Here is a 15,462-nt window from a genome sequence, read left to right as displayed (position 1 = left end):
AGTTTGGAGATCTGAGCATCTCAATTTGAGCCTCGTATTAGGTACAGTTATATGTTGTTGGCAAACAAGTGGATTTTTATGTGGTGTTTTAAGGCGATCTCTATCACCTGTCTGATATAGAGGTTGAAAAGGGAGGGAACTGGAGAGCGCCTTGTGGTATTCCATACTTTATTGATTGGGTTGCGATAGAGTGGATTTTAGGATGCTATGGGTCCTAGGGCTCAGGAACGACGAGGACCACCAGAGCGCTCGATTGCCAATTCCAATATTTGTGACCATGCAGTATATCTTCTAAATTGCTTAAATAAAACTTGGAAGAGAAATTGTCTTCCATAAAACTACTTCACAATGTTATAATTTTTATCATATTTCCAATACATTCATTAAGCTTTAAGTTGTCATACACCAAAGGAGAAGTCTCAGAAGTTACTAGAACTTCAGATGCATACTGAAGCCTTACTGGAGAAGGAGTTGAGATGATATAGCACCGTGTAGAAAATCCGGAGTACAATGAAGTCATCTTGCTCTTCCTTCTGTTTTCTACCACTCTCTGGGTGAAGAAGAACTTCCTTGCGATTTCATACAAACGTAAGGAAGTTCTTCTTCACCCAGAGAGTGGTAGAAAATTGGAATGCTCTTCCAGAGTCTGTCATAGGGAAAACACCCTCCAGGGATTCAAGACAAAGTTGAACAGGTTCCTGCTGAACCAGAGCGTACGCAGGTAAGGCTAGTCTCAGTTAGGGCGCTGGTCTTTGACCAGAGGGCCGCCGTGTGAGTGGACTGCTGGGCATGATGAACCACTGGTCTGACCCGGCAATTCTTATGTTCTAAGAGTTACGCTATGAAAATCCCAGATAAATGATCAGGATTCACTGCAATGAGTTCTATAAAATCACTCCCTCCAGCAATGGCTTCAGGGGCAGGGGATTGAACACGGCTGCCTACACTCCCTCCCTATGTCACAGAAAAGAGGCGTCACCCAGATTAACAATATTTTACATGGCTATCACAGAAGAGACTGTCCTGCTCTCAAAAGCCAGTACGAAGGTGGTTTGAAAAGTCTGGTAAAAAAAAAAGCAAGTTACACAACGCAGTCTCCACCGAGGGCTATATACACTTAGGGCTTCTTTTACTAAGCTGCGTTAGGGCAATAACGCGCGGAATAGCGCATTGAGCTGGCGTTCGTTCTAGCCGCGGTAATATCCTGCGTGCGCTAAAAACGCTAGCGCACCTTCGTAAAAGGAGCCCTCAGTCCGGCGAGTTTCCAGGATTTTCGTAAGCTATTTTTCCGACGATACGATAAAACCGGAAACTCGCCGGACTAAGGGCTCCTTTACGAAGGTGCGCTAGCGTTTTTAGCGCACGCACCAGATTAGCGCGCACTAGCCGAAAATCTACCGCCTGCTGAAAAGGAGGCGGTAGCGTCTAGCATGCTGTTCCGCGCGTTAAGCCCCCCGGCGCACCTTCGTAAAAGGAGCCCTAAGGGTTTAGCCCTCAATGGAGAATGCGTTGTTTAACGTGCTTTTTTTTTACCAAACCTTTGAAACCACCCTCATATATAACATCCCCTAATTTTTGCATTGCTTCAGTAAACGGTATCATGACCTGCAAACTTTTCCTTAACACTGATATGACCTCCAGAATTCAGCAGAATTCCCTGTACAGCGCAGGTCACTCTGTAGCATAACCATCCATGACACGTTAATAATAACACTGGCGGCTGCTACACAGGGAAGGGGGGTTAGTCGGTGACAGGTCAAATGCGCGCAAGACAACAGCGCGCTGACAAAAACGCGAAGACAAATCAGCGCAAAGATAATAGCGCGCGAGACAATTGAGCGCCAGGATAACTCAGCGCAATGACAATTCAGCGCGCCTCAAAATGGCGCACGGCGAATGAGATGTCTTGCGCTCAGTTGTCCCGCTCGTGCTTGTTGCTGAAAATGATTGGCGCGGAATTGTCTTGCGCTCAGTTGTCTTGCGCTCACTTGTCATGCGCCCATTTGTCCGCGCGCTGTTGTCTTGCGCGCATTTGACTACGAACCGGGTTAGTCTTCTGAAATGTCATGTCTTGATTACTCCTACACCATAATTAGTAATGGATACAAGTAGACAAAACATTTCAGAGCAAGCACTGATTACAATAACACGCACTTGATCAAGTTTCAAGGACCCCTGGAAGGAATAAACGTCTTTAACATAATTACAATTTCGAGGCAGAGCCATTCAAACTGATAACTTTTATCGTTCAGATCTTTATTGTGCTAAGGTGAAACAACTCGTTAAAATATAAGGGTAAGAGTGAAGGAGAGATTTATGTTTGACGAATAGCCTTAGTGCAGGGGTGTCCAATGTCAATCCTCGAGGGCCGCAATCCAGTTGGGTTTTCAGGATTTCCCCAATGAATATGCATTGAAAGCAGTGCATGCACATAGATCTCATGCATATTCATTGGGGAAATCCTGAAAACCCGACTGGATTGCGGCCCTCGAGGACCGACATTGGACACCCCTGCCTTAGTGGGTCAGATCAATGGTCCATCAAGCCCAGTAGCCCGCTCTCACGGTGGCCAATCCAGGTCCCTAGGACCTGGTCAAAACCCAAGGAGTAGCAACATTCCAGCATCTGAGGAAATACTTTTTTACGGAAAGGGTGGTAGATGCGTGGAACAGTCTCCCGGAAGAGGTGGTGGAAACAGAGACTGTGTCTGAATTCAAGAGGGCCTGGGATAAGCACATGGGATCTCTCTGAGAGAGAAAGAGATAATGGGGACTGTGGATGGGCAGACTGGACGGACGTCATGTTTCTAAAGAATAGCAAGATTCCGGAAGCCCAATGAGAGCAACATTCCAGAGCTGAGATTTTGATGTCATAATGCTTCATTCCACAATGTCTCAGAGCCAACCTCAGCAGTGATGCTACAAAGGCTTGATTGGCGAACATAAGAATAGCCTTACTGGGTCCATCAAGCCCAGTAGTCCATTCTCACGGTGGCCAATCCAGGTCTCTAGCACCTGGCCAAAACCCAAGGAGTAGCAACATTCCATTCTATCGACCCAGGGCAAGCAGTGGCTTCCCCCATGTCTTTCTCAGTAACAGACTGTGGACTTTTCCTCCAGGAACTTGTCCAAACTTTTCTTAAAACCAGCTACACTATTCGCTCTTCCCACAACCTCTGGCAATGCGTTCCCCAGCTTAACTATTCTCTGAGTGAAAGGCTATTCCCTCCTGTTGGTTTTAAAAGTATTTCCCTGTAACTTCATCGATTGTCCACTAGTCTTTGTAATTTCTGACGGAGTTTATTGATCTGCTAGTGGATTTGGATTTCAAGTTTTGGTTGTCAGATTGATTTCAGATACTCTCTTATAGTGAACTATCTGGGCAGTTTACATAAAGGCCCCCTTTTATCAAGCTGCGTTAGGGGTTTTGTATCGCCATCCACTGCAGTTAAAAGCTCCGACGCTCATAGGAATTCTGTGAGCATTGGAGGTTTTTCCGCAGCGATCTGTGATTTAAAAAAAAACCTCAAAAACCCCCCACTGACGCAGCCAAAAGGGGGCCAAAAATAATGTAACATAACATAGTAGATGATGGTAGATAAAGACCCGAATGCTCCATCCAGTCTGCCCAACCTGATTCCATTTAAATTTTTTAAATTTTTTCTTCTTAACTATTTCTGGGAAAGAATCCAAAGCTCTATAAATATATAACAGGAAAAAATGGAAAACAAATGCATATAAAAATATTAAAAAGATATTTAGGGGCCCTTTTTGCTAAAGAGTTTTAAGCTCTAATGCACACTTAGGACAGGACATGCAGGTAACTGGGAAGAGGAAGGCCCGCCATTTTGGACTGGCAGGCCTTGGAGCAGGAAAGACCGAGCATCCCTCCTGCTCTCAACTTCTCACAAAGGTCCGGGGGGGGGGGGGGGTGGGGGCACATGTGGTGGCAGGAGGGAGTGGGAATCCCTCCTGCCTTTTGCGGGGGGAAGTGGAGGGGGAGGGAAGGGGTGCAGCACTCGAGTCGAGGGAAGGCCATTTCCTTTATCCCCCAGCCTGGCTTCTCCTCTGCCGTTTCCCTTTCTCCCACTGGTGCTAGAATATATGTCTGTCTTTCTTTCTGTTTCTCTCCCTACCCCTGTCTTTTTCTTTCTGTCTTTCTTCCTCCCACTGTCTTTCTTTCTGTCTCTCTTCCTCCCTGACCCCCTTTGTCTGTCTGTCTTTCTGTCTCTCTCCCTACCCCTGTCTTTTTCTTTCTGTCTTTCTTCCTCCCGCTGTCTTTCTTTCTGTCTCTCTCCCTCCCTGACCCCCTTTGTCTGTCTGTCTTTCTGTCTCTCTCCCTGCTCCTGTCCCTGTGTCTTTCTTCCTATCTCCTTCCTACTTTTATTGACTGGCTATCCATTAAAACTCCCCATAGGCGTCTTTTAAGTTAAAAAGAAACTTCAGCCCGGCCTGTAGGTCAGGGGTTTCTCGGGCTGACCGCCACCCGCTGCTGGTGGCTCCGTGCCTCGGTTAAAAATCTTCAGTGACAGAATAACTCGAAACCCGTTCTCGCAGACCAATTGTCGCAATAAAGGTTTCATCGAAGACTCTGATTTTCAGCCCACTCCCGAAGAGTCCCGCGAGTTTCCGGTTTTTCATAAGCTATTTTTTTTATGGTATGAAAAAAAAAAAACCTGGAGACTCGCTGGACTAAGGGCTCCTTTTACAAAGGTGATTTAGGGCCCTAACGCGCGGAATAGCGCGGGCTAAAATGCCGCGTGCGCTAGCCGCTACCGCCTCCTTTTAATCGGGCAGTAATTTTTCAGTTAGTGCGCGCTATAGTGTGCGCTAAAAACGCTAACACACCTTAGTGAAAGGAGCACTAAACGACGGCTAACTTTGGGGACTAGTTAATGAATCTAGTCCATAGAGCCTGATTCTATATCCTACGCGTAAAATGTAGGCGCCAGGTTGCGTGGGGCTAAGGTGTGATTCCATAAAATTCTATTCTTATTTATTAACAGCGGGATCTGGATAAGGCCGACTGTCTGCCCACATATTCCCCACCTACCTTCATAACCTTCCTCCACCCCCTCATTATCACAAACACGCTACAATCAATATGATGGTAAAAATTAGCCGCGGCTCAGTTTATTAATCATCAACAGCTTTAACAAACATCTAATATAATAAAACCCTAAGCCGCGCATGCGCACTCCCACCTGCGTGCTCCCGTTTTCCATGCGCTGTAGGGCACCGCAGGTAGGAACGCGCATGGGCGCGAATCTCTCTTTCTCTCTTCCCCCGAGGCAAATGTCGGCCGCGGCAGCTGTCGGTGGCTGCAGACCGCAGTGGCTGTCGGAGGCTGCAGGCCGCGGCGGCTGTCGGCTGCAGAGCACGGAGCACGGAGCCACCAGCAGCGGGTGGCGGTCAGCCCGAGAAACCCCTGACCTACAGGCCGGGCCGAAGTTTCTTTTTAACTTAAAAGACGCCTATGGGGAGTTTTAATGGATAGCCAGTCAGTAAAAGTAGGAAGGAGATAGGAAGAAAGACACAGGGACAGAAGCAGGGAGAGAGACAGGCAGACAAAGGGGGTCAGGGAGGGAGAGAGACAGAAAGAAAGAAAGACAGCGGGAGGAAGAAAGACAGAAAGAAAAAGACAGGGGTAGGGAGAGAAACAGAAAGAAAGACAGACATATATTCTAGCACCAGTGGGAGGAAGGGAAACAGAAAGAAAAGAAGAAAGACACAGGGACAGGGAGAAACACAGAAAGACAGACAGACAAAGGGGGTCAGGGAGGGAGAGAGATAGAAAGAAAGAAAGACAGTGGGAGGAAGAGAGACAGAAAGAAAAGAAGAAAGACACAGGGACAGGGAGAGACACAGAAAGACAGACGGACAACGGGGGCCAGGGAAAGAGACAGACAGAAAGAAAGATAGCGGGACAGACAGAAATAAAGACAGACAGACATATATTCTAGCACCCGTTAATGTAACGGGCTAAAATACTAGTAACTTAATTAAAAGCAAACCAAAGAGCTCCTCCTGAGCTTCCACAATATACATTGTTTCATTGCCCTCGACCCTGCCACCTCAGCAAGGGTCAGAGGGGTGGCATGACCCACATGCTCCTTTACCCGGGTCACCTGACCCACCAGGCATGGCTCCTCGCCGTCCCCAGATGAGCCCCATGGCCCAGTAGCTCAGGAGATCCACACTCCCGAGCCACCATCACCAGCCAAGACAAAAAAGGGCCGGAAAACCGCCCCGGAAGGAGCCGAGTCCTCCCACGTCCTGCCTCTTAACACCTCGTCTCCCCCGCCCCTCACTGCCTCCCCCAATCAGTTTAAACCTGTTATTCCTAACCGGACCCGTGCCCAATCCTCTCCCCTAACTTCTTTCCTTCCTAACCTAACCCCCCCTCCCCCCCCGATTGGCAGCACACGGGCCCTACCAGTGCCGTGTTATATTCCGCCCATCGACACGCGGTCTCGGGCTCCCATTTATATTCTGCACTATTCTCACAATAGATTTTAGGCGGATAACAACAATTTAAAAAAAATGCTATGTCCATACAAAATTATTTATCTAACAATCATTAAAAAATAAAAAGGTTTAAACAATTTTCTACAGATAGCTGCACTTGGCCCCTCAGCTGCATACCAAAACTGTATTGCAGAAAAGCGTTACCTGAAGATACACCCAGCTGCTCAGGTTTTCGTCATACCTTCAATAATCATGCATGAGATATGTTTGCATACAACGGAGGCAGTGCATGGAAATTTACCTCCTATGTATTCCTTGTGGACATCCTGAAAACCAGACCGGCTGTGACTGGGAACCCAGTAATATTTATATTTTTTTTCTGGTGGGATAAACAAAGTCTAAGATAAGATTTCCCTGTCGCAGAGTGAGAAAGAAGGCAGGGGAGGCATGAGTAAATGGCCTTACAGTACATTTTAACATGTAAATTCTCCTTATCTACACTATGATTCACATCCCTTAAACTTTACAAGAGCCAAAACACAAAGTCAGATTGCACTGCGTTGTCCTGTCTAGTCTTTGTGGGTTTCCCCGTAGCTACACCTCTACCACCATAAAAAGGAGGGCCTCAGCCCCTGCACGTCTCAGATCTTGGTTTTAACTTAGGCGGTGGAGCTTGACTTTTGACCGAAAACCTTGGAAACCTCAGTTATCAGAGGAACCTTGAAGGACAGTGGAATAGTGAAAGTTAAGGGGACGCGTTTCACACCGAAGTTCCTTGTTGCACTACTGAGCCCTTGAAGACGTCTGAGAAGAAACTCCATATGCCCTCATTGGAAAACACAGAGAAATATTTGAATACTGAATGGAGCCCAAAGATGAGGGGGGAATGCAGGTAATGATCCCCGGGAAGTTCCAGGCAGCGGCTGGGAACAAGGCAGAGTTACTGGACAAAATCTATGAAATCCTGTGCTTCTCCGTGGAGTTAGACAGACGCGAACAAGCTCTCAAGGTAAGTCAGCCAAGGGATAAGATGGTTCCATTTACATTTTTTTAGGTCTAAAGTCTCTCTATCCTTTTCCGTAAATAACTATATTTCGCTATAGATCACTGAACCAGTTTCTCAGTCATTTTACTGTTGTCTAGCATAGCCGGTGATGCTGAAGGATGCAAGACTGTCCAGTATAATATGAGTGCCAGTGCTGTATGGTGACAGATGAGAGGTCTGGATTAGAAAATGGCATGGGGACAAATTAGCCCCCGTGCCCGCAGAAACTCAATTTCCATGTCCTTGCCCCATCCCTGAAAGCTCTGTCTTAACCACATAAGCCTCGAACACTTATAATTGTAAAGTGTTTGAGGCTTGTGCAGACGAGGACGGAGCTTAGGCATTGGTGGAACGTGGAATTATGACATCACAATCTGAGCTCTAGAATGTTGCTACTTAGGATTGTAAAGTGTTTGAGGCTTGTGCGGATGAGGACGGAGCTTAGGCATTGGTGGAATGAGGCTTTATGACATCATAATCTGAGCTCTAGAATGTTGCTACTTATGATTGTAAAGTGTTTGAGGCTTGTGCGGATGAGGACGGAGCTTAGGCATTGGTGGAATGAGGCATTATGACATCACAATCAGAGCTCTAGAATATTGCTACTTATGATTTTAAAGTGTTTGAGGCTTGTGCAGATGAGGGCGGAGCTTAGGCATTGGTGGAATGAGGCATTATGACATCACAATCTGAGCTCTAGAATGTTGCTACTTAAGATTTTAAAGTGTTTGAGGCTTGTGCAGATGAGGGCAGAGCTTAGGCATTGGTGGAATGAGGCATTAAGACATCACAACCTCAGCTCTAGAATGTTGTTACTTAAGATTTTAAAGTGTTTGAGGCTTGTGCAGATGAGGACGGAGCTTAGGCATTGGTGGAATGAGGCATTAAGACATCACAACCTCAGCTCTAGAATGTTGCTACTTAAGATTTTAAAGTGTTTGAGGCTTGTGCAGATGAGGACGGAGCTTAGGCATTGGTGGAATGAGGCATTATGACATCACAGTCTGAGCTCTAGAATGTTGCTACTTAAGATTTTAAAGTGTTTGAGGCTTGTGCAGATGAGGACGGAGCTTAGGCATTGGTGGAATGAGGCATTATGACATCACAATCTGAGCTCTAGAATGTTGCTACTTAAGATTTTAAAGTGTTTGAGGCTTGTGCAGATGAGGGCAGAGCTTAGGCATTGGTGGAATGAGGCATTAAGACATCACAACCTCAGCTCTAGAATGTTGCTACTTAAGATTTTAAAGTGTTTGAGGCTTGTGCAGATGAGGACGGAGCTTAGGCATTGGTGGAATGAGGCATTATGACATCACAGTCTGAGCTCTAGAATGTTGCTACTTAAGATTTTAAAGTGTTTGAGGCTTGTGCAGATGAGGACGGAGCTTAGGCATTGGTGGAATGAGGCATTATGACATCACAACCTCAGCTCTAGAATGTTGCTACTTAAGATTTTAAAGTGCTTGAGGCTTGTGCAGATGAGGATGGAGTTTGCAGGAATGGGGCAGGGACAGGAAAATAACTCTCTGGAATGGGACGGGAAAATGAGTTCCCGCGGAGATAGGGAAAAATTTGTCCCCCTGTCATTCTCTAGTCTGGATTGAGCTCCTTGCCCTGGCTCCTGTTCCTTTGTCAAGGAGGGCTCAAGGATGCTGTTGAGTCAGTGTTCACAGACTGCTGAGTCCCGAAAGGAGCGCTGGCTTGTGACCCCGCATTGTTAGGGTTAGATTTTAAATTCTGATCTCTTGCTTGGCAGCGTACGGCCGTGACACGGAGCCGCCAATTTGACTTTTGAAAATCTCTTATCCTTAAGCTTTACAGCAATGTTAAAAGGAAAGACATGAACATTTTCATTTAAAGAATACCCAGTGCCGGGAAAATTAAAGCAGGGGCACATGGTCTGGAAGGAGCGGGGGCAGGGAGGAGGACCAGTGCCAGTGCCTCCGCTAATACTGGCACCCAGGGCAGACCGTCCCCTTATTATGCCACGGGGTGTACCCACTTATGCTTGTTATTGACGTGGAATGACTAAGCCTAATTGTAGGTGTGCAAACACTAATTTTGCTCGTATTCTCTAAGTTTAGGCATGCCACATTGCCATTGTAGAGTTTGCCCTCAACGCGCTGCATTTTGGCCAGTGGTGTAGCGAGGGAGGTTGGCACCAGTGGCGTAGCGAGGGTGAGAGGTGCTCAGAGAGGTGGTGCCCCTCCCCCCCCACACACAGGCAGGAGCGTAAATGGATCACTCCTGCACCGCTGGACTACTGAGGATCTAAGGTAGACCTGTAGGGGGACTGGGAGTGGAGGGCAGGGAAGGGCTAGTTGCACAAAGTTGCCGGGCGAGAGGCAATGACCGCAGCTCCGGTTCCCCCCCAGCACTGGACCACCAGGGCAGTACTGGAGGCCTGCGGTAGGTCTGGGAAGGGAGGGGGGCGGTTTGGCTGGCTTTTCGGCGGCAGACAGGACACCAGGGTAGGGAGGAGGGATCGTTTCTGTCCTCTACCGGTGCCAACCTTTTCTCCTCCTTTATTGGGGGTAAAAAGTTACCTGGGTTTATATTTGAGTATATATGGAACATGTTTACCTTAGTCTTCATGTCGTTTCCTTGACAGATCATCATCAGCAAAGCCCATTTATCATATAGAGTTGCTCCAATATAGGATTAATTATGGTATTTGCTTCCTTCTATGCGTTCTTTTGTATAGACAAGGTTCGCTTATCGGCATTTGAGATATTATTAACCAAGCTAGCATCAGATTACTGCAGCTGATTTTGTACACAGGGCTGGCTGTCTAATGTTTGTGGCCTAGAAGGAAACTTTAGTTAAAGGGGGAATAGGACTTGTGGACCACCTCTTTTCTGCTTACGCATTCAAAGCAGTTTAATATATATGCAGGTACTTATTTTGCACCCGGGGCAATGGACTGGTTAGGCAGTAATGATAGGAGTTAGATGACAAGTTGCCAGGCCCTTCTGCCATCTGAAGCATGGGTTTCGTCTGTTTTTACCTGGATGAAACTCTAAATTTGTATTATTCTTCCAATTCAATGGGATTACTTCAATGCCAAGGATAATAATATATGTAATACCTTAATATCAGCCTCTGGTAGTGAACTCAAAATGATAAGAGATTTAAGAAGAATAATCTTTCACTTCAGAAGTTCAGATATCCGTGAAATTATACCTATCCATTGCCAGATCGAGTTTCCAAAGGGTTTGAGATTTTCCTAGTGGAATATCATATGAGCCAATATACTACAGAATTTATTACATGTTCTGCAACCTGCTTTGTGTTGGGGCAACAATGCTCTGTGGGGGTTGTCCCGTGTTTTTCAAATATCCAGCAACACGCTGCTGTACCCAGAAGCCTGCTGCCTCTCGACGCTCCCTTTTCTTGTTGGTCAAAGGTCTCCAGATTCCAGAATCCCAATGGGGGCCTCCTCGACACTTTCATTCATTCCTCTGAATTTGGAGACCCTAGACTCAGGGCTCCTTTTACGCAGCCACGTTAGCGGTAATAGCGTGCGCTAATTTGCCGGCCGCACTAGCCGCTACCGCCTCCTCTTGAGCAGACGGTAGTTTTTCGGCTAGCGCGCGCTAAAAAGCTGCGGGCGATAAAGCCGCCCACGTGGCTTCGTAAAAGGAGCCCTTAGTGTGATTCAGTTCAGGCTGGAGTATAATATTAAACCATACACTATGACCATTAGACCATAAAATTTCCTTCAATGTGGGGTCGATGACACTGTATCAGTTGTCAGTACCAGATCTATCGTAGCCTTCCTTCAAATCCGTTGCCTGAGGAAAATTCCATGTAGGCAACTGGAACTTCTGCACTCCTTCCAGTAGGTGGCATTGCAGCATATAGGCTGTAGTCCATATCTGGTCGATGAAACTCACCTACAAGCAGGTCTCCTCTCTACGTGTCATGCCAGCAATGCCTCTTATGTCCAAATCCATCCTTTCTCTGTGCCTAGCTAGGTACTTGGGACCTGGGTTGGCCACTTACTGGGCTTGATGGACCTTCGGTCTGTCTCAATTCTTAGGTTCTTATGTGAGCCAAGCAAAAGATAATCAAGCCATTGTGACATCACTACTGAGGTTGGCTCTTAGGCATTGGTGGAATGAGGCATTATGACATCAGAATCTCAGCTCTAGAATCGTGCTACTATTTTGGTTTTTGCTAGGTACTTGGGACAATGTTCATGCCCTCCTTCATCGGGCCCCTGTGACCATTTTGGGCCCTAGGTACGTGCCTACTGGGCCTATTGGTTAATCTTGCCCTGCGTTCAGCGCGATTCACTAAACAGAACTCAATTATACTTGAATCACGCTGAACAGTGCCTAATTAGGGACCTAACTTTTGGGCGCTTCTTATAGAATTTGCCCTTTAGTGCCCCGGGGCTGCATCAAAAACCTTTACCGTGGTTTAGAAATGAAAGCCGTCACCAGGCCTGCACTATTAATCCTTTCCTTTCTTTGGCCATTCTGTGCGTCCCTCAACAATACCTGCTTTCACGTTGCAGATTTTGCAGATTTGTCAGTTAGTGGATAAAAAAAATGAGCAGATTAATTGCAGCGAGGGGGCATAATTGAAACGGAAGAATGCGTAACACAAACCCCGTTTTTAATCCGCTGAATCAGAGAACTGGGGTGGTTGGAGCCCTGTCCAGACTTAGAAATGGACTTAGCGAGATACATCAGTTTGGGATTCATGAAAGATGGGAAAACATCCCCACCCCGAACAAGAAAAAATCTCTCTATCAAAGGAAAGGAATAATGCAAAAAAAAAAAAAAAACCCCAACCTGTCTCCGAGGAAGGAGAATGCAAAGCCAAAGTGGCTGCAAAGACAGAGAGAGAGAGAGAGAGAATAAAAAGCCATTCCTCGCCAGACACTGAAAAATATTTTCGCTTGTAAAAGAACCCCCCCATTTGTCAAAGGGTTTTTTCTTGAAAAATCAGGCTAGATGTCTTTTACGGCAAAGAATGGGAATACACTACTCAATGCTGACAAAATGCATAGAAATGCTGGCTTGAGGGGGGGTTATTGTTTATTTTTTGGTGTTGGGGGGAGCTTTTTGGTTCCGTAGCTCATTGGAACCTGTTGCTGGGATTATTTTTATTTATTTGGGTTTTACACCCGTCCTCCTAGAAGGGCTCAAAATGGGCTTCAAGTTTACAAGCATAATAAAGCAACGTGATGGCAAACACGGCATCACAGAACATTGTCTAGCAAAGATGGCAAAATATAATATGAGAAAACATGGTATGGGGAGACATAGCATGGCAAACATAGGGGGGTCCTTTTATCAAGCTGCGGTAGGGGTTTAACGCGCGTAATACCGCCTGCCGAGCAGGCGTTAGTTTTTTAGCCGGCCGCGGGGGTTAGCGCGTGATGAAATGTCCGACGCGCTAACCCCGCTAGCGCAGCTTGATAAAAGGAGCCCTTATTTTTAGGCTCATTATGGGGTTGTTCTGTTGTAGATTCATCAAGGGGAGTAATTTTTGGAAAAGCTGCGGCTTGTGGGGTTTTTGGTAAAAAGAAGTGTCTCTTATTTCAAAAGGTAGGTGTATAATAGGACATAAATGTATTATGCCATTTTGGTTATCAAAAGAAGCTCCTAGTTTTTGGCATTGGAGGAATCAATTTCATCGTCTTTTGTTATTTGAGACTTGGGAAGTTAGGCGTTCGGCTAGGAAAATTCGTATGTTTACGGAAATTTGGGATCCGTATATTCAGAATCTTTCAACTAAGGCAAGAAATTTAATTCTTAATGATTTACATTGAAGCTATGATTATTTATTTAAAATTACCAGTTCTTTACTTTTATTATTCTTTATTTTTGTTAACTTTCATTGGGTTTGGGGGGGTTTAGTAGGATTCTTTCAATAAAAAAGTTATAAACTAAATTTTGGGGGAGGATGGGGGGCGAGTTCAAAAGGGAAAGGGGGTAGGAATTAGGGGGAGGGTATTGAGAGATGGAATGGGTATTTGGGAAATATATTTTGAACAAATGAAAGGTATTTGATGGAAATTAATATGATGAATTTTAATTTAATGACTATTTTATTGTATTATAATATTGTATATTTACTGATTTCTTCAATAAAAATGGTATAAATTAAAAAGGAGCCCTTAGTATGACATGATTGTATGACATGTAGAATGATAAAACCAAATAGAGAATGACACGGGGACAAATTTTCCCCCGTCCCCGTGAGTTCTTTTCCTGTCCCAGCCCCATTCCTGCAAGCTCCGTCCTCATCTGCACAAGCCTCAAACGCTTTAAAATCCTAAGTAGCAACATTCTAGAGCTCAGACTGTGATGTCATAATGCCTCATTCCACCAATGCCTAAGCTCCGTCCTCATCTGCACAAGCCTCAAACACAAGTGTTTGAGGCTTGTGCGGATAAGACAGTGCTTACAGGAATGAGGCAGGGACAGGGATAGTGACAAAACTCATGGGGATGGGATGGAGAAATTGAGTTTCTGCAGGATTGGGGAAACATTTGTCCCTGCGTCATTCTCTAGAACAGGGGTAGGGAACTCCGGTCCTCGAGAGCCGTATTCCAGTCGGTTTTTCAGGATTTCCCCAATGAATATGCATTGAAAGCAGTGCATGTAAATAGATCTCCTGCATATTCATTGTGGAAATCCTGAAAACCCGACTGGAATACGGCTCTCGAGGACCGGAGTTCCCTACCCCTGCTGTAGAACCAAGCACGGCAGACATAGTGCGAGAAATTGTAGCCTGGTGGACACAGTACGCCAAGTAGAGTGTGGAAGACTGTGACACTGAATCCTCATTCCTAGCTTCTCAGTCCCCCCACCCCCCACCCTTTTTAACTGACCCTCAATTCTCACTGCTGCAGAAACACGTAAAGGAGAGACCCAAATTTAATCTACAATAACGCCTGTGTGGAATTCCCAGTCAGAGATAATCAGAACCCGCGGGAAACTACGAGGTGACACCAGGAAATTCTTTTTCACTGAAAGAGTGGTTGATCGCTGGAATAGTCTTCCACTACAGGTGATTGAGGCCAGCAGCGTGCCTGATTTTAAGGCCAAATGGGATCGGCACATGGGATCTATTCACAGGGCAAAGGTAGGGGAGGGACATTAAGGTGGGCAGACTAGATGGGCCGTGGGCCCTTATCTGCCGTCTATTTCTATGTTTCTATGTTTATGTTTCTATTTGGCATGTGGGATCTCTTCATGGAGGTAGTTAGGGGGGGTGGGCCATTAGGGTGGGCAGACTGGATGGGCCGTGGCCCTTTTCTGCCGTCTATTTCTATGTTTCTATGTTTATGTTTCTATTTGGCATGTGGGATCTCTTCATGGAGGTAGTTAGGGGGGGTGGGCCATTAGGGTGGGCAGACTGGATGGGCCGTGGCCCTTTTCTGCCATCTATTTCTATGTTTCTATGTTTATGTTTCTATTTGGCATGTGGGATCTCTTCATGGAGGTAGTTAGGGGGGGTGGGCCATTAGGGTGGGCAGACTGGATGGGCCGTGTCCCTTTTCTGCCGTCTATTTCTATGTTTCTATGTAATATCCTGTTTTCCTTGGGACTAATAGAGCAGTCCGCATTTTAATCCAAATATCAGCTCCCCTAAGAGCTGGTCCCCCTCCCAAAAGACCTCCCCTGCATTCAGCAAGGAACTTATTTAAAAGACAGGGAGCTCAGATATCAAGTTTCAAGTTTCAAGTTTAATATATATTTGATTAATCGCTTTATCAGTATTCAAAGCGATTTACACATAATTAAAATTACAATATAAAAGAAATTTTAAAATAGATAAAGACTAACGAGACACAGACAATTACGACACGAACTGGAAACGAAGGGATAGGTAGGGGAAGAAATTACAATATATTAAAGCCGAGTGGGAGACAAAAATGGAAAACACATATGGAAGGGATAAAAATAGAGATAATTGAATAAAGGTTGT

The 15,462-nt window shown here is 45.8% G+C and overlaps 1 protein-coding gene across 6 annotated transcripts in view; it reads left to right on the top strand.

The window, feature by feature from the left end:
* P2RY6 (pyrimidinergic receptor P2Y6) overlaps positions 1-15,462 on the top strand; it is a 141,392-nt gene that overhangs the window by 69,212 nt on the left and 56,718 nt on the right. The window contains exon 1 of one of the 6 annotated variants that reach the window (XM_033950576.1): positions 7,081-7,476. The exons of the other annotated variants lie outside the window; for them this stretch is intronic. The gene's annotated coding sequence lies outside the window, so the exon portion shown is untranslated. Of the gene's footprint in view, positions 1-7,080; positions 7,477-15,462 lie in introns of those variants that run through there. 6 annotated transcript variants of the gene reach the window in all.

The sequence above is a fragment of the Geotrypetes seraphini genome, chromosome 6 (assembly GCF_902459505.1).
Source record: "Geotrypetes seraphini chromosome 6, aGeoSer1.1, whole genome shotgun sequence".
NCBI classification, from domain to species: Eukaryota; Metazoa; Chordata; class Amphibia; order Gymnophiona; family Dermophiidae; genus Geotrypetes; species Geotrypetes seraphini.
Note: the sequence above shows the minus strand (reverse complement) of the source record. Positions and strands in the feature narration are given on the sequence as shown.